At 41.2% G+C, this 19,759-nt stretch overlaps 1 protein-coding gene and 1 pseudogene across 6 annotated transcripts in view; one reads left to right on the forward strand and one right to left on the reverse strand.

The window, feature by feature from the left end:
- LOC119507842 (solute carrier family 22 member 4-like) overlaps positions 1 to 19,759 on the forward strand; it is an 846,933-nt gene that overhangs the window by 131,850 nt on the left and 695,324 nt on the right. The gene's annotated exons all lie outside the window — the stretch shown is intronic.
- LOC119507845 lies at positions 9,006 to 11,396 on the reverse strand (annotated as a pseudogene).

The raw sequence follows: 19,759 nt of genomic DNA on the forward strand, positions 1-19,759 counted from the left end.
ACTAAATATAATTAAAATGTCAACTCTACCTAAACTGATTTATAGATTCAATGCAATACCAATTAAAATCTCAACAACATATTTGCAGGAATAGAAAAACCAATAAACAAATTTATTTGGCAAGACAAGGTGCCCTGAATAGCCAAAAGTATCTTGAGAAAAGAGAATGAAGTGGGAGGTCTCACACTACCTGACTTTGAAGCATACTACAAAGCTACAGTGCTCAAAACAGCATGGTACTTGCAATAAGGACAGAGATACCAACATATGGAATTGAACTGAATGTTCAGAAATAGACTCTCACATCTACAATTGATCTTTGATAAGGCAGTCAAGCCAAAGCAACTGGGAAAGCGCAGCCTCTTCAATAAATGGTGTTTAGAATTGGATATCCATTTCCAAAAGAATGAAAGAGGACTCCTACCTCACACCTTATACAAAAATTAACTCTAATTGCATCAAAGACCTAAACATAAGCACTAAGACCATAAGACTCTTCAAAGAAAATGTAGGGCATTATCTTAAAGATCTTGTGATATGAGGTGGTTTCCTAGACCTTACACCTAAAGGGCAAGCAACCAAAGAATAAATAGACAAATGGGATCACTTCAAAATAAAACACTTTTGTACATAAAAGAACTTTTAGAAAAGTAAAAGGCAGCCTACACAGTGGGAGACAATATTTGGGAACCACATATCAAACAAGGGTTTAATATTCCAAATATAAAAGCAATCCTACAACTCAACAATGGGAAGACAAACAACCAATTCAAATGTGCAAAAGACATGGACAGACACTTTTCCGAAGAGGAAATGCAAATGGCTCAAAAACATAGAAAAATTCTCAATTTTACTGGCTATTAGGGAAACAAATCAAAACCACAATGAGGTACCATCTTACAACTACCAGAATAGCCATTATCCAAAAAACAGAAAATGACAAGTGCTGGAGAGGATGTGGAGAAAGAGCCACACTTTTTCATTGCTGATGGGAATGTGGAATGGTGCAACACCTCTGGAAAACAGTGTGGAATTTCCTCATGATGCTAAGTATAGATTTGCCATGTGACCCAGCTACTCAATTGTTAGATATATAGTCAAAGGAACTGAAAGCTAAGACACAAATGGACATATTTAAACTGATGTTTTTGCAGCATTATTCACAATTGCCAAGAATGGAAGCAGCCCAAATGTCTATCAGCAGACAAGTGGATAAACAAACTGTGGTATATAAACATGATGGAATATTATGCAGCTGTAAGACAGAACAAAGACAAGGAACATATAATAACATATATGAACCTTGAGGATTATGTTGAGTGAAGTTAGCCAGAAACAAAGGACAAATACTACACGGTTTCCCTAATATGAACTAACATTAGTGAGTAAACTTGAGAGTTAAAAGCTGATAACACAGGCTACCAGGAGATAGAAAGTGGGTAGGGATCAGGCATTTGATGCTGAAGGACTACAGAAATGTTCAGCAGGATTGATGGTATAGATCCAGAAATAAATAGCATAATACTGTGTAATATTAGCACAATATCATAAGTACATGGAAGATGTTTGTGAGTAAGGCTAAAAGAGGTGGGATAGGGGAATGTATGACAGAGGTAAAGATAGATGGATGATGAATCCTGGGACTGTATAACTGGGCAAAAACTGGAGTGGCCAATGACTGTTGCCAAATGTACAGATAAAAAAAATATTCTCACAAGTGAGAGAACACATGAATGTCAACCATGCAGAAGGTTGAAAAAAGGATGGTATTTGGGAAAAAAATATAATCAGCACAAACTGGAGTCTATGGTTAACAGTAACATTCCAATATGCTTCCATTAAATGTAACAAAGGCAATAACATAAAGTTAAATGTGTGTGAGAGAGGGGTATAAGGGAGAGATATGGGATTCTTGGTAGTGGTATTGTTTTTTGTCCTTACTATTATATTGTATTGTATGACACTTTTATTTTTCTTTTTATTATCCTTTTTATTATTCACACACACAAAAACACTTTTTCATAATATGTTCAAGTGCTGACTGTGGTGATAAATGTACAACTATGTGATAATGCTGTGAAGAACTGATTGTACATTTTGGATGACTGTATGTTATGTGAATATTTCTCTACATAAGATTGTAAGAAAAAATACAAATAGGGGTAAAAGTGCTGGAGAAAACATGGAGAGAGGGATGTACCTATTTACTGTTGAGGAGGCAGAATGGTGTAACCTTTCTGGAGGTCACTGTGGTGGCTCCACCAAAAGCTTAGTATGTGGGGCAATAAGGTACTACAACCTCATTATGGGGTATGTATTTGGAAGATCTGAGAGCAGAGACATGAATGGACACTTGCACACTGGTGTTTATGGAGGCAGTACTCATGATTTGCAATGGATAGAGGTCGCCTAAGGGTACACTGACTGAGGAACAGAATGGTGAACTGTGGTGTATGCATACAATAGAATATTGAACAACTATGAGTAGGAGTGAAGCTGTGAGACAGGCACTGAGGTGAATGGATCCCGTAGAGAGCATGTTGAGTGGCATATGCCAGAAACCAAGGGAAACACTATAATGTCTCAACAATATGGGCTAATTACAATGTGTAAACTCAGCTTAGCAAGGAAATGATTATTGTAATGGTCCCTAGATTGCAAGCTCTTACAGCAGTCAAATCTAACCCTGAATTGTAATGGCTGTCTCCAAACTCTGAGATGTTGATCCCGTAATGTATAACCTGATTGGTCTCTGGAACACTAGGTATCTGTGTTTCACCTGAAACTCAGAGCTAGAGTTCAGCAAATATGAATATCAGTATTAATGCATACAGCAACTGTTAAAGAAAAAGCTGAAATGGATTCCAGACTTCAATTAGAGATATGAATAAAGCACATCTGGTTAAGACTAGAGCAAATTGGGCCAAAGGGTAAAGGTTGAAACTGACTCTGTTCACACATCAACTTTCATGTGAGACCAAGGGAAGAGATGTTTATTTGATGTAGGATCTATATCTTCCAAACAATATAAATTCTACAATCAGTTTGTTCAAACACTACAATTACATGGAACTTTGAATAGCAAGTGAGGTATGTTAGGTCTGTATAGATAAGAATGAAATAGCAACACACCCTAAAGTAATTTGGGTGGAGAATAAAATTATATATTTGGGGCCTGCAGAATGCAGAGGTGTTGGACTTCATTACCTGGATTGCTGCTGATATTCTCACAAACATTGGGGACTGATGGCTTGATGTGCTCAGCCCTCTGTCTTGGGGGTGGCCCCTATGAAGCTTGTTGCTGCAAGGAGAGGCTAAATCTGCTTATAATTGTGCCTAAGAGTCTGCCTCTGGGTGCCTCTTTGTTGCTCAGATGTGGCTCTCTCTCTCTAAGCCACCTTGGTGGGTGCTCTTGCTGCCCTCCCCCCTACCTGGGACCTGATTCCCAGGGGTGTAAATCTCCCTTGCAATGCAGGATATGACTCCTGGGGATGAATCCAGACCTGCCATCATGGGATTGAGAACATCTTCTTGACCAAAGAGGGGGGGGATGTGAAATGAAATGAAATAAAGCTTCAGTGGCTGAGAGATTTCAAATGGAGTGGAGAGATTACTCTGGTTGACATTCTTATGCATTATATAGATAGCAATTTTTAGGTTTTAATATATTGGAATAGCTAGAAGCAAATACCTGAAAATTACTAAACTCCTACCCAGTAGCCTTGACTCTTGAAGATGATTGTGTAACAATGTAGCTTACAAGGAGTGACAGTGTGATTGTGAAAACTTTGCAGATTGCAATCCCTTTATCCAGTGTATGGATGGATGAGTAGAAAATTGGGGAAAAGGCTAAATGAAAAATAGGGTGGGATGGTGGGGTCATTTGGGTGTTCTTTTAATTTAATTTTATTTTTTTCTGATTCTAATTATTTATGGTGAAAGGAAAATGTTCAAAAATAGATTGGGGTGGTACAACTCTACAGTCGATTTGTTCAAACACCACAACTGAATGGAACTTTGAATAGGAAGTGAGATATTGTAGGTTAGTATAGGCTGGAGTGAAATAGTGACACATCCCAGAGTAATTTGGGCAGATAATGAAAAATATATTTACAGCCTCACCCTCCCCAGCCCCAAGGATCTGGGGGAAGGTGCAGATGTGTTGAACATCTTCACCTGGACTGGTGTTAATGTTGTCACAAACATTGGGACTGGTGGTTTGATGTGCTGAGCCCTCGATCATGGGACTTGCCCTTATGAAGCTCGTTACCACAAAGGAGAGTCTAAACTTGCATGTAATTGTGCCTAAGAGTCTCCCCCTGAGTACCTCTTTGTTGCTCAGATGTGGCCCTCTCTCTCTCTAACTGAGCCATCTTGACAGGTGAACTCACTGCCTTCCCCTCTATGTGGGACCCGACCCCCTGGGCTGTAAATCTCCCTGGCAATGCAGAATATGACTCCCGGGGATGAATCTGGACCCAGCATCATGGGACTGAGAGTATCTTCTTGACCAAAAGGGGGATGCAAAATGAGATGAAATAGTTTCAGTGGCTGAGAGATTTCAAACGGAGTTGAGAGGTCACACTGGTGGACATTCTTATGCACTATATAGGTAACACCTCTTAGGTTTTAATGTATTGGAATAGCTAGAAGTAAATACCTGAAACTACCAAACTCCAACCCAGCAGTCTGGACTCCTGAAGACAATTATATAATAATGTAGATTACAAGGGGGGACAGTGTGATTGTGAAGACCGTGTGGATCACACCCCCTTTATCTAGTGTATGGATGAGTAGAAAAATGGGGATAAAAACTAAAGGACAAATGGGGTGGGATGGGGGATGATTTGGGTGTTCTTTTTTCACTTTTATTTTTTATTCTTTTTCTGGTTCTTTCTGAGGTAAGGAAAATGTTCAGAGATAGATTGTGGTGATGAACGCATAACTATGTTATCATAGTGTGGACAGTGGATTGTATACCATGGATGATTGTATGGTGTGAAATGAATTTCAATAAAACTGAATTTAATAAAGAAAAACAAAAAAATAGATTGGGGTGATGAATGCACAACTATAAGATGGTACTGTGAACAGGTGATTGCACACCATGGATGATTGTATTGTAAGTGAATATATCTCAATAAAACTGAATTAAAAAAAAGAATTGAAAATAGGGAAGGGCTTGCCACAAGGAGAGAGAAGGAGATGGGGTGGGTTGGGGGTTCCATCATATCTGTCACCCATGCCTCACTCTGCAGGGTTTTCTGAGTCCCAAGCAGCAAACTGAAGTAAACATCCCAAACAGGCAAATGCCCTTCTCTCCATAATAAAGAGAAGCATGGTCTTCCACATCCTGTCTCTTCCATCATCTTAACTGCATTACTACTGATTAAAGGGCACCATGGAGCCTCACAAAGCCCCAGCTCTGAATTCAATTAGCTTAGGAATATATGTTTGAATATGATGCAGAGGCCTGGGGTGCAACTGTATCTGCTAAGAAAGCTCAGCAGATGGAACCGTTCGGCTTCTCCTTCTTCTCTCCTTGAATGCCAGTGTCAATGTGTCCCACCACAGCCTGTACACAAACAGCAGACACACACATATGAATGAGATGATCACATTTTGTTCTGAGAGGGCAGTGGAGGACACCTCATGTGGTGGTGGGGTAAATCTTTCCCTGAGTTTCTGGCTAGCCCATGATGGCACCAGGTTGACAGAACCTCACGCTCCTGAGGGTCCCCAGCCTGGTATTGGGATGTGTACCACTTCTGATGCTGCCAGGGACCCTGAAGGGCCATAAGCTCTGAGATCCCAGCCAATGAAAAGACCTACCACAAGCTCCACCCATATGTGCTGCGGTGGCATTCTGGAATCTGGTGGACATACAGACCCACCTAGGGGGCTTTGGAAAATGCAGAACCCTGAGCCATATCTTTGCCCAATTTGAGTCAGCAGAGTCTGCATGTTTAATAAGAAGACACACGTAGTCAGCCAGGACTTGGAAGACTTGGAAGTCATTTGTGAAGCACATCTGCCTGATCTCACCCTTCATATCTCTCACAAACATTATGGTAGGCCAGGTCCCTGCCTGCATGGACAATGGTGGAGCTTATGAGGTGAAAGGGTTTTCCTAAGGTCATGAGGCTGTCAGCACTGGAGCTGGGGTCTGGACCCATGAGGACTCTTTGGAGGGTGGCAGGGAAGAATTTGGGAGAAACCTGTCAGCACTGGGGCCAGGGAGAGTGAGCTATTGTAGAGGAGGATATGGGAGGAATGGGCAGAGGGGGAAGCATTTGTCTGCCTGGGGGCCAGGGATGGCTGGGGGCAGGGGATCCCCACATGGACTCTGGAAAGACCAAGGGGCTGGGAGAGAGCCTTCCTGGCAGAGGAAGCATGCAGTGGGTGTGAAGCTGATCTGGTGGACAAATAAATGGGTGTTGGCATCTATAGCCACTCTGACTTCCCAGGCTGCTGTGAGGGTGACATGAAATTCATGTCCAATGCTTAGGATATAGTGAATGTTCAGTAAATACCACCAGATATTACTACCGTTTGCTAATAGGATTACAAAGGGCTATCTGACTTCTGGGCCCCAAAGTGCTGGGAAACTGCAGCTAAATATTGATGTCTGGGTGACCATGCCCTAAATTTATGAGGGTGGATCACCCTATACTTTGACCACTTTTAAAAACACAAGTTGGTCAGAACAATCTGAGAGTCCTCCTGTAAGATCCTCTCTGCTCCACCCTTGAGCCACCTACAAATGATCTGGCTCCTACTTCAAAGAAGACTGGGATACATCCAAGCCCCACCTCCATTCCAGGGCCCTGCACATGGTTGCCTGCTGTAACCTCCTGGTTGATCGACCCCAGCGACCTCAATGTCTACAGTCTGTTCTAAATCTAGCAGTCACCATGGTCCTTTGTGACATCAAAAGCTCTTACCATGCCATGGCACAAAACTTGCTATTCCTGTCCCTTCCACACAGAGTAAAAATCAACACTGTGCACTGTCCTTCCAGGCTCACAGGCCATGTCTGACCCTTTTATCTTGTCACCTGCCTTCACTGGCTTGCCTAGGCCAGACTCATGGTCCTGACTGATGTTACTCCAGCTTCCAGGTTCAGGCAGAACTGGGACATGGACTGTTCTCCAGGAACATGAATTGCTTCTCCCCTCTCCTGCTCCAAGTCTCTGCCCAAATGCCACTTTTGCATTGACCAGTCTAAATGACCCCTATTTAATGCTGCAGCCACCTCTATGCTTGGCCCCTACCCAGGCACCCAGAACCTGCTGAGAAAATGGACGCTCTCTCATTGGCTTTCTCCATTGTTCACTATCCATCTCTCCTTGCTCAAGTATCACTTCCCCTCCTCCCTGTGAGTCCATTGATGAATCCATGGCATTTACAGCAGTGCCTGGCCCCAAGAATGCATACCATTGACATTTGCTGGATGAGCAAAGGGAAAGGCAGGAGATGGTTAAAGTGACCACAGCTGAGGCCAATGCAAGTGTTTCTTTCCAGCAGGGTGGTGAGTCTGCATTCTGACCTCAGGGTATACAGGACCAGGGCATGTCCCAGGAAGGCACTGTAAAGGCAAGTCCTGATAGCAACTGTTTGCTGTCTTTTGTCTTGCTCCACTGAGTGTCACCAACAGGGGGCAATTCTGAGATTCAGGCATTCCAAAGAGCTGACATGCTGGTGCCTGGCCAGAAGGCCAAAGGTTCAGCAGATATGTGAGGGGCAGAGCATTGGAGAACCAGCTCTCAAGATCCATCATTGGGGACCTTGAGTTTGATTTGGCTGCTGTGGAGATTTACTGTATTTGTACTGGAGGAACAAGGAACACTCTCTCAACAGCCCCTCAAAGATGGACCTACTCAGGCCACCATCAACACTCCCCAGTACCTTATTTTGTACTCTGGGAACCTGACCAATCCAGGAATGGGCTCTTTGCCCAGGGGTGGCACCCTCATTGGCTGTCCAGGACCAATCCCCAGACCTGGTGTAAAGGGCACTGACAAGTGTGTATCAGAAGTTCAGAGGCCACTAGCAGAGAACAGAAGGGACAGCAAAGCAAGAGACAGGGAGAGCAAAGCTGTCCAGGGCCTCCTGGCTCTAAACCCCAGATCACACTGTCCTACAATAGTCCACTCTCCCACTTTCTACTTTTTAAAAGATGGCCATAATCTGTCACTGTTATTTCTTCCTAAGGACAGGCTTTTCCTCATATATGCATGCATGCATCTCTCCATGCATCCATCCATTCTTCCACCCATCTATCACTTCATCCATCTTCCCTCTCTTCCTTGCTTTTCCCATCCACACATCCCTCCTTCTGAGCATCTATTGATCCTTCTATCTACCCATATATCTCCCTTTTCTCCTTCACTTCCTGCAATCCATCCATCCATTTCTCCTTCTTTCCTTCCTTCCTGCTTTATTTCCAACCATCTATCCACCTAACCATCAATCAACCTCAACACCAATTCCTTGATGAGTTCATCCACCCATCTCACCATCCATCCCTCCATACTTCTATCATGCCACCCAACTGTTCACCCAGCTACTATTCAAAATATTTTCTTGGGAGCAAGACAGATTCAACTCTGGCCTCAGCCTTTCTGAGGAAGTGTCCATCAACCATGAACAGTGCCCAAGAGAGAGCCAGGAAGGCTATGTCCCTGAAGCAAGAGAGCTGAAAGGTGAGTCAGCAGGGCAGAGAAATAAGGTGGAGATTGAGTGAAGGGGGTGTGGAGCTCATCCTCAGTTGGAGCCTCTCAGGGAAGTTTCCAAAGCAGGGACACACTGTGCTTTGTGTCTTAGTAAAGATCCCTGTAGGCTTAGGGTGGCAGGTGGCCTGGGGGGGGCCCCTATAGGGTCATGTCCATTTGGAAGTGCAGTTGACCAAATGGCTTTGTCTTTTTTTAATATCGGGAGAGGTTTCATAAAGAATTGCTTTATTGAAACAAAAAATATACACAAACTATAAGGCCCTAAGAAAATTAAATATCCAAGTTAAAGCAAACAGGGAGCAGTTCAACATCCAGGGCTGATAGAATGCTTGAAGGAGACTACAACAGAGTAGACTCCCACATCAGAGAGGGTATCTTCACAGGGGAGAATTGCCTCTGCTGTAGCAGATTTTCAAGTTCTCTTTTCTTATTGAGGATCATGAGAGCCCTCCACTCAAGTTGAGGTATGCAATTTGTGCTCTTCAGACAGGTAAACTCTCAAAATCTAGAGGATTGGAGGGAAATAATTTTTATTTTTCTGTATAGATCTGAGGTCCAAACTGAACTTTTGCTTTAACAGTATTGTCAGTCAGCTTTTTGGCAAAGATTGGCTGTTTCTGTTTGAGGCTGTTTCTGTCTTTACTGACTCTTCTGTAGCTCTGTTGACAGTTCCCAATGGCTTTCTGAAATCTCTAGGTAAGGCTGGTGGAGCATCAAATATTTTGCCAACACAGTGTTAAAATCTGAAATCTCCCATCAAAGCCTTTGACCATTGCTTTGGCTCATTCTTAGGAACCACATGGGTGCCATGTTCTCTATTTTCCTTATCAACAAAGATCAGAGTAGCCATTCTGGATTACTCCAAGGTTCTGCCTGGCTTTTCTTGTCTTAAGACCAAGTTGGAGAAAACAGCTCAGATGGCCTGGACACAGCTGAACTGGTCACTCAGAAAAGGGCAGAGTTGAGCACAGACCTCAAAAAAGAGGCTAGCAGTGAGTGGCACAGGTAACAGGATACAGATTCTCCACATTTGGCAACTGGGTTTAAGCACTATCCCCATGGAAACTGATGGGCAGACAGGTAATAAGATATTGACAAATTTGACAAAAAATTTCCTTCCTTTCATTAATTTCTCTCAAACTTTCTTCCAGTAGAATGATGAGGGAAGTGCTGTTTGTGTCCAGGGCTGAGAGTGAGAAGTGTTCTTCAGGTGCTTGCCACCCAGGATAGGTTGTCTTCAAATTCACAGTTTTGGTTAAATCTTCAGATAATGCAGAAAGGTGAAGCCCTTGTTCTGGTTTGCTATAGCTGCCATTATGCAAAATATCAGAAATGGATTGGCTTTTATAAAGGGGATTTTTTAGGTTACAAATTTACAGTTCTAAGGTCATAAAATTCTCCAAACTTAAGGCATTAAGAGGATACCTTCACTGATGAAAGGCTGATGGCATCAGGAATGCCTCTGTTAGCTTGTAAGACACATGGTTGTCATCAGCTGGTCTATTTTCCTGGGTTCTGGTTTTAAAATGGTTTTCTCCAAAATGTCTTTGAGCCTCTGTGTCTCTTAATTACTCTCTCTCAGCTCCTGTGCATCTTTTCTTGTTCTCCCAGTGTGTTTCTAACTGTCTGGGGGTCCTCTATTAGCTTAACTACAGCAAACTCAGTGCTTCATTTCTTAGCCTGGAGTCTCCAAACACCCTTCTATCTGCAACTACCAGTGCCTCCAATTGTCTATGTCTGTGTTTGCCCTTAGCTTCTCTCCAAAATGCCCCTCTTAAAGAACTCCAGTGAACTAATCAAGACTCCCCCAGAATGGGTGGGGTCACACCTCCATGAAAATGATCTAATCAAAAGTTCTCACCTACAGTTGGGTAGTCACATGTCCATGGAAACAACCTAATCAAAAGGTCCCACCCTAATCAAAAGACTAATTCTTACCCCACAATATTTCATTAAAGAGCATGATTTTTGTGGGGGGCATAATTGATTCAAACCAGCACAGCTGCTACCCCAAATATGACTCCCCTCCCCCCACCAGTGGCCAACACAGAAATTTGTGTCTTTGTTAAGGCTACTATGACAAACAGCACACAACATTGGCTTCAACAACAGAGATTTATTGTTTAAGTCCAAAATCAAGGTCTCAACTTTCTGTAAATTCTGTGGTGTTCTGGTTGTGACTCAACCTCTGCTTCCATCACATGGTCATCCATCTTTTTCTTTCTCCTGCTCACTCCTGCCTGGGATTCCTGGTGCTTTGGGTCCACTGGAAGGGGATAGCTGCCAGGACCCATCCTGAATGGGTGACAGGATGTGCAATGTCCTGAGTGCTGGCCATCTGATGCAGACACCAGGGTCTGGAGGGGCTCTCTTTGTAGGGCATTTAGTTCCTTGGCACTCTGTGCCTCCCTCCACCTTCCCTGGCCCTCACCTCTGCCTGTGGGAGACCAAGAATGGCTGTGGTTCACCCACCAGTGCTTCCTGGAAGAGGGTAGAGAAACCTACACTACCCTCAGGTGCAAAGTTACTTTTCTTCATCTGTAAGATGGGTTATGACACATTCGTCTTAAGAGATTGTACAGGATTGACATGAGTTGGTGCAGAAAGTGTGGGGGCCCATTGAATCACCTCAGGTCCCCAGATGGCCTCTTTTTTTTTTTTTTTTCCTTTGTATTTTTTATTTATTTATTTTTTATCATCATTTTATTGAGATATATTCACATACCATGCAGTCATACAAAGCATGCATTCAAACATTCAGTTGTTCACAGTACCATTATATAGTTGTCTGTTCATCACCAAAATTAATTTTTTAACATTTTCATTACCACACACACAAAAATAATAAGAATAAAACTTAAAGTGGAAAAGAACAGTTAAAGTAAAAAGAACACTGTGTGCCTTTTTTTTTGGTCCCATTTTTCTACTCATTCATCCATAAACTGGACAAAGGGGAGTGTGGTCCATATGGTTTTCCTAATCACATTGTCACCCCTCATAAGCTACATTTTTATACAATTGTCTAAAAGATTCATAGGTTCTAGGTTGTAGTTTGATAGTTTCACTATTTACTGCTAGCTATTCCATTTCATTAGAACTTAAAAAGGTTGTCTATATTGTGCATAAGAGTGCCCAGCAGAGTGACCTCTCAGCTCCTTTTGGAATCTCTCTGCCACTGAAGCTTATTTCATTTCCTTTCACATCCCACTTTTGGTCAAGAAGATGTACCCTTTCACATGACGCCAGTTCTAGATTCATCCCCAGGAGTCATATTCCACACTGCCAGGGAGGTTTACTCCTCTGGGTGTCAGATCCCACATAGCATGGAAGTCAGTGATTTTACCTTAAGTTGGCTTAACTACAGAGAGAGTGAGGGCCACATCTGAGCAAAAAAAGAGGCATTCAGGAGGAAGCTCTTAAGAGCAATTATAGGCAGGCGTACCTTCTCCTTTGCAGCAACATTCTTGCCAAGGGCAAGTCCATATTGTAGACAGCTCAGCCCATCAAATCACCAGTCCCCTATCTGTAAATACTTCAGCAACCATCTAAGTGGGGAAGCCCAACATCCCTGCATTTTCCACCAGCTCCACAAGGGGAATCTGCATGTTTTGTTCATCTTTTTTAAATTAACACTTTTTAAATTGACTATATGAAAGACATTAAAAAACCACACACCATAAAAAAGACATTTCAAATAAACCATAACAAGGGACTAAGAAAAAGACAACTAACCTAAAATAACTACTTTATTCCAACATGTTCCTACTCTACCCCAAGAAAATAACCTAATATAGCAACATTTCTGAGAACTTGTTCCTACCATATGCATCAGAAATTAACAAACCACAGTCATTCCTGGGCATTCCAGAATGTTAAATATACCCATGATACCTTATCTGTTCTTATGGGTTATCGTTCTCCCTTCATTAATTGCTCTCTATCGCTAGTTCCCCTACATTATACATTAGGAATCATTTATTTTACATTTTTCATGTTCACATTAGTGGTAGCAGATAATATTTCTCTTTTTGTGCCTGGCTTATTTCACTCAGCATTGTCTTCAATGTTCATCCATATTTTCATATGTTTCATGATACTGTTCCTTCTCACTGCCATGTAGCATTCCATCATGTGTATATACCACATTTTATTTATCCACTCATCTGTTGAAGGACATTTGGGTTGTTTCCATCTCTTGACAATTGGGAATAATGCTGTTATGAACATTAGCATGCAGATATCTGTTCATGTCAATGCTCTCAGACCTTCAGGTATATACCAAGAAGGGCAATCACTGGATCAAAGGGTAACTCTATATCTAGTTTTTGAAGGAACTGCCAGACTGACTTCCAGGGAGGCTGAACCATTATACACTCATATGAACAATGAAGAAGAGTTCCAATTCTCCACATCCCTTCCAACATTTGTAGTGTCCTGTTTGTATAATGGCAGCCATACTAATTGGTGTGAGATGGTATCTTATTGTGGTTTTAATTTGCATCTCTCTAATAGCTAGTGAAGCTGTACATTTTTTCATGTGATTCTTGGCCATTTGTACTTCCTCTTTGGATAACTGTCTTTTCCTATCCTTTGCCCATTTTATAATTGGGCTGTCTGTACTATTGTCATTGGGTTGCAGGATTTCTTTATTTTTGCAAGATAACAGTCTTTTCCCAGATACATGGTTTCCAAAAATTTTTTCCCATTGAGTAGGCTGCCTCTTCACCTTTTTGACAAATTTCTTTGATGTACAGAAAATTCTAAGCTTGAGGAGATCCCATTTATCTGCTTTTACTTTTGTTGCTAGTGTTTTGGGTGTAAGGTCTAGGAAGGGGCCACCAAATACAAGTTCTTTAAGATGTTTTTCTAAATTATTTTCTAGGAGTTTTATGGTACTGTCTTATATTGAGATCTTTGATCCACTCTGAGTTAATTTTTGTGTAGGGTGTGAGGTAGAGGCCCTGTTTCATTCTTTTAGATACTGATATTCAACTTTCCCAGCCCCATTATTTGAAGAGAATGTTATGTCTCACTTCCATGACTTTGAGGGCCTTATCAAAGATCAGTCGGCCATAGATCTGGGGGTCAATCTCTGAATTTTCAGTTCGATTCCATTGATCTATATGTCTATCTTTGTGCCAGTACCATGCTGTTTTGACAACTGTGGCTTTATAATAAGCTTCAAAGTCAGGGAGTGTAAGACCTCTGACTTTATTTTTCTTTTTTAGAGTGTCTTTAGCAATTTGAGGCATCTTCCCTTTCCAAATAAATTTGATAACTAGTTTTTCCAAGTCTGCAAAGTAGGTTGTTGGAATTTTGATTGGGATTGCATTGAATCTGTAGATGAGTTTGGGTAGAATTGATATCTTAATGACATTTAGCCTTCCATTCCATGAACATGGAATATTTTTCCATCTTTTAAGGTCCCCTTCTATTTCTTTTAGTAGAATTATGTAGTTTTCTTTGTATAGGTCTTTTATATCTTTGGTTAAGTTTATTCCTAGGTGCTTGATTTTTTTAGTTGCTATTGAAAATGGTATCTTTTTCTTGAGTGTCTCTTCAGTTTGTTCATTTCTAGCATAAAGAAATATTACTAACTTATGTGCATTAATCTTGTATCCTGCTACTTTGCTAAATTTGTTTCTTAGCTCTAGTAGCTGTATCATCGATTTCTCAGGGTTTTCCAGATATAAGATCATATCATCTGCAAACAATGACAGTTTTACTTTTTCTTTTCCAATTTGGTTGCCTTTTATTTCTTTGTCTTGCTGGATTGCCCTGGCTGGCACTTCCAGCACAATGTTGAGCAACAGTGATGAAAGCAGGCATCCTTGTCTTGTTCCTGATGTTAGAGGAAAGGCTTTCAGTCACTCACCATTGAGTACTATGCTGGCTGTGGGTTTTTCATATATGCTCTTTATCATGTTGAGGAAGTTTCCTTCAATTCCTACCTTTTCAAGTGTTTTTATCAAAAATGGATGTTGGGTTTTGTCAAATGCTTTTTCAGCATCTATTGAGAAGATCAATTGAATTTTCCCTTTTGAATTTTTAATGTGTTGTAATACATTGATTGATTTTCTTATGTTGAACCATCCTTGCATGCCTGGAATGAACCCCACTTGGTCATGGTGTATGACTTTTTTAATGTGTCTTTGGATTCAATTTGCAAGTATTTTGTTGAGGATTTTTGCATCTATATTCATTAGGGAGATTGGCCGGTAGTTTCCCTTTTTTGTAGCATCTTTGCCTGGTTTTGGTATTAGATTGATGTGAGCTTCATAAAATGAGTTAGGTAGTGTTCCATTTTCTTCAATGTTTTGAAAGAGTTTGAGTAAGATTGGTGTCAGTTCTTTCTGGAAAGTTTGGTAGAATTCCCCTGTGAAGCCATCTGACCCAGGGCATTTATTTGTGGGAAGATTTTTGATGACTAGATCTCTTTGCTTGTGATGGGTTGATTGAGGTCTTCTATTTCTTCTCTGGTGAGTCTAGGTTGTTCATATGTTTCCAGGAAATTGTCCATTTCCTCTATGTTATCCAGTTTGTTGCCATACAGTTGTTCATAGTATCCTATTATAATTTTTTTTAATTTCTTCAGGATCTGCAGTTATGTTACCTTTTTCATTCATTATTTTGTTTATATGAGTCTTCTCTCTTTTTGATTTTGTCAGTCTAGCTAGGGGCTTGTCAATCTTGTTGATCTTCTCAAAGAACCAACTTTTGGTGAAATTTATCCTCTTTATTGTTTTTTTGTTCTCTATGTCATTTATTTCTGCTTTAATCCTTGTTATTTCTTTTCTTCTTCTTGGTTTAGGATTTGGTTTGCTGTTAACTTTCTAGCTTCTTCAGTTGATCTATTAGTTCTTTGATTTGGGCTCTTTCTTCCTTTTTAATATATGCATTTAGTGCTATAAATTTCCCCCTCAGTACTGCTTTTGCTGCATCCCATAGGTTTTGGTATGTTGTGTTCTCATTTTCATTCGTCTCTATATATTTAGCAATTTCTCTTGCTATTTCTTCTTTAACCCACTGATTGTTTAGGAGTGTGTTGTTTAACCTCCAGGTATTTGTGAATTTTCTAAGTGTCTGATGGTTATTGACCTCTAATTGTATTCCATTGTGGTCACAGAATATGCTTTGAATAATTTCAATCTTTTTAAATTTATTGAGCCTTGTTTTATGTCACAGCATATGGTCTATTCTGGAGAAAGTTCCGTGAGCACTAGAGAAGTATGTGTATCCTGGTGATTTGGGAGGTAATGTTCTATATATGTCTGCTAAATCTAATTCATTTATCAGATTGTTTATGTTTTCAGTTTCCTTATTGGTCTTCTGTCTTGTTGGTCTATCTGTAGGAGAGAGTGATGTGTTGAAGTCTCCCACAATTATTGTGGAAACATCAATTGCTTCCTTTAGTTCTGCCAGTGTTTCTCTGATGTATTTTGTGGCACCTCGATTGGGTGCATAAACATTTATGATCGTTATTTCTTCTTGTTGAATTGCCCCTTTTATTACATTGTAGTGGCCTTTTTTTGTCTCTTGAAACATCCCTGCATTTAAAGTCTATTTTATCTGAGACTAATATTGCTACATCTGCTTTCTTTTGGCTGTGGCTTGCATGAAGTATTTTTTTCCATCCTTTCAGTTTCAATTTCTTTGTGTCCCTGTGTCTAAGATGAGGCTCTTATATGCAACATATTGATGGTTCATTTTTTTTAATCCATCCTGCAAATCTATATCTTTTAATTGGGGAGTTTAACCATTTACATTCAATGTTATAACCATGAAAGCATTTCTTGAATCATCCGTCTTATCCTTTGGTTTATGTTTGTCATATATATTTTTCCCTTCTCTCTATTAATATCCTTTAATGTACCCATACTGAATCTCTTTAGTACTGAACCTTTCTCCAAGTCTCTCTCTCCTTTCTTTGTTTCTCTGTCTGTAGGGCTCCCTTCAGTATCTCCAGTAGGGCAGGTTGCTTGTTAGCAAATTTTCTCAGCATTTGTTTGTCTGTGAAAAATTTAAGCTCCCCTTAAATTTGAAGGAGATCTTTGCTGGATAAAGTATTCTTGGTTAGAAATTTTTCTCACTCAGAATTTTAAGTATATCATGCCACAGCCTTCTCACCTCCATGGTGGCTGCTGAGTAGTCACTACTTAGTCTTATGCTGTTTCCTTTGTATGTGGTGAATTGCTTTTCTCTTGCTGCTTTCAGAACTTGCTCCTTCTCTTCCGTGTTTGACAGTGTGATCAGAATATGTCTCGGAGTGGGTTTATTTAGATTTATTCTATTTGGAGTTCGCTGAGCATTTATGATTTGTGTATTTATGTTGTTTAGAAGATTTGGGAAGTTTTCCCCAACAATTTCTTTGAATACTCTTCCTAGACCTTTACCCTTTTCTTCCCCTTCTGGAACACCAATGAGTCTTATATTTGGATGTTTTATATTATCTATCATATCCCTGAGGTCCGTTTCATTTTTTTCAATTTTTTTCCCCATTCTTTCTTTTATGCTTTCATTTTCCATTCTGTCATCTTACAGGTCACTGATTCATTGTTCAACTTCCTCTAATCTTGTACTATGAGTGTCCAGAATCTTTTTAATTTGGTCAACAGTCTCTTTTATTTCCATAAGATCATCTATTTTTTATTTAGTCTTGCAATGTCTTCTTTATGCTCTTCTAGGGTCTTCTTGATATCCTTTGTATCCCGTACTATGGTCTCATTGTTCATCTTTAGTTCTTTGAGTAGCTGCTCTAGGTGCTGTGTCTCTTCTGATCTTTTGATTTGGGTGCTTGGGCTTGGGTTATCCATATCGTCTGGTTTTTTCATATGGTTTATAATTTTCTGTTGTTTTTGTCCTCTTGGCATTTGCTGAACTTGATAGGGTTCTTTTAGGATTTGTAGACCAATTGAAGCCCTTATCTCTAATTTATCAGATCTACAGCTTTGTGGAGTACACTTTCTCTAACTAACCAGCAGGTGGCTTCCACGAGCCACCTGTTCTCCACAAGCCAATTCTCTCCTGCTTTGCCTTTGTGGTGAGTGGGGGAATGAGTCTTGTCGGGTCCAATTGGTGTACCAAGCTTGCGTGTGTATTTGGTGTTGCCTGCTCTGTATATGGCGTGTGTGTCTGGGTGGTCAGGGAAGGGGGTGGCTCTAACAATCAAATCTCCCTGGTGTTCCTGGAGTTTGAAAGCTGCTGCAATAGTCTAATCCTTCAGTTCAGTCCTGCAACAGTTTGTCTCTGCCACTGACCCACAAGTCCTTGGTTTTGATGTATGGCTCCTGAGACTTGCGATTGTATCCCACTTCCAGGATGTGCCCCCCCGTCCTCTGTTGAGGGATGATTATGCTATGTCACAGGTGAGTGCTGTCCCCCCAGGGAGTTTCTGGGCTGCTGGGCTGTGTAGGGATGCTCCCAGTCTGCTGAGATGATGGCTGAATGGGGCTTTGTTAATTCACACTGCTCCACCTTCCCTACTGAGGGACAACCAGCTGAGGGTGCAGGGAAGGCTAATGTCCATGTCCAGTTTTGTGGTGTGTGCATGTTATTTGAAGCACTTCTGTCACACTGGGTTGTCTGGGGCAGCTCTGGGCTATGGGGCTGGCAATGGGCAGGAGTGTTTCCTGTCCCCCAGGATGATGGCTGTGAGCAGACACCCCCCTTTTCTTGGGAAGTTGTGGTGTTTAGTGAATTTTCTCAGCCACTGGATTATTGCCTTTTGTCTCAGAGCTCTCTTAGTTCTGCTCTTGTCTTGACCTGCCTAAATTGCAAGTCTTTGAGGCTGTCTGTATTAGGCTTCTTAGAGTAATCATTTTAGAAACAGAAAAATAAAGTTAAAAAAAAAAAACCCTCCTTACTGATCTAATGGGTTATTGAAATGTTAAGAGGCAAAGAAATTAGGGCCATTAAGGAAAGATCCAGGGGACAGAGACATCAGTTTTTCTTCGGGATTTGCATATGAACCTCAGGGCCTGAGCTCTGTCCTTCCCCTTTCTTTGTTCACCAGAACTCCAAAAATCCTCCACTTTTATTTTGGAGTTTTTCTTTGTTGTTTTTTGTTATGCCTGTCTCCTCTCTGCTGGGCTGGCTGCTCTCCAATTCTCTGGTGTCTGGTCTCAGTCTATCTATGGTTGGAGATTGGATCAGTAGACTGAGTTTCTGATAAGAGCTGCCACTGCAGGTCTCCCTTCTTCCCAGGGCTGATGGCCCCTCCTCCCATGGAACTAAGCCTGGCAGGGAGGGGCGTGGGTCCCCCGGCTGCAAAAACTTACAGATTTCACTGTTCTCAGCAGTTCAACGTGTTCATGAGTGTTGTGTGAAGTATGCCCAGAGTCAAATTGCTCTGTGGTGTCCAGTCCACACAGTTCATGGCTTTCTACCTACTTTCCTGAAGGAGTAACTAAAACATACAGCTCATCAATCTGCAATCTTGCCCCGCCTGTGATTATTTAATTTTCTGTTGTGATTTGTTAATGTGCTTGTGCCAGTTTGAATGTATTGTGACCCCCAAACACCATTATCTTTGATGTAGTCTTGTGGGGCAGATGTTTTGGTGCTGATTAGATTTGCTTGGAATGTGCCCAACCCAGCTGTGGGTGATGAATCTGATGAAATATTCCCATGGAAGCATGTCCCCACCCATTCATGTGGGACTTGATCAGGGGGGCCATATAAATGAGCTGACTCAAAGAGAAGGAACTCAGTGCAGCTGTGAGTGATGTTTTGTAGAGGAGCAAGCTTGCTAGAGAGGAACATCCTGGGAGAAAGCCATTTTGAAACCAGCACTTTGGAACAGATGTCAGCCACATGCCTTCCTAGCTAACAGAAGTTTTCTGGATGCCACTGGCCATCCTCCAGTGAAGGTAACTGATTACTGATGTGTTACCTTGGACACTTTATGGCCTTAAGACTGAAACTGTGTAGCCAAATAAACCCCTTTTTTATAAAAGCCAATCCATCTCTGGTGTTCTGCATTCCTCAGCATTAGAAAACTAGAACAGTGCTGTAAGATATTGTTT

This window comes from Choloepus didactylus, chromosome 13, assembly GCF_015220235.1.
Source record: "Choloepus didactylus isolate mChoDid1 chromosome 13, mChoDid1.pri, whole genome shotgun sequence".
Classification (NCBI taxonomy): domain Eukaryota; kingdom Metazoa; phylum Chordata; class Mammalia; order Pilosa; family Megalonychidae; genus Choloepus; species Choloepus didactylus.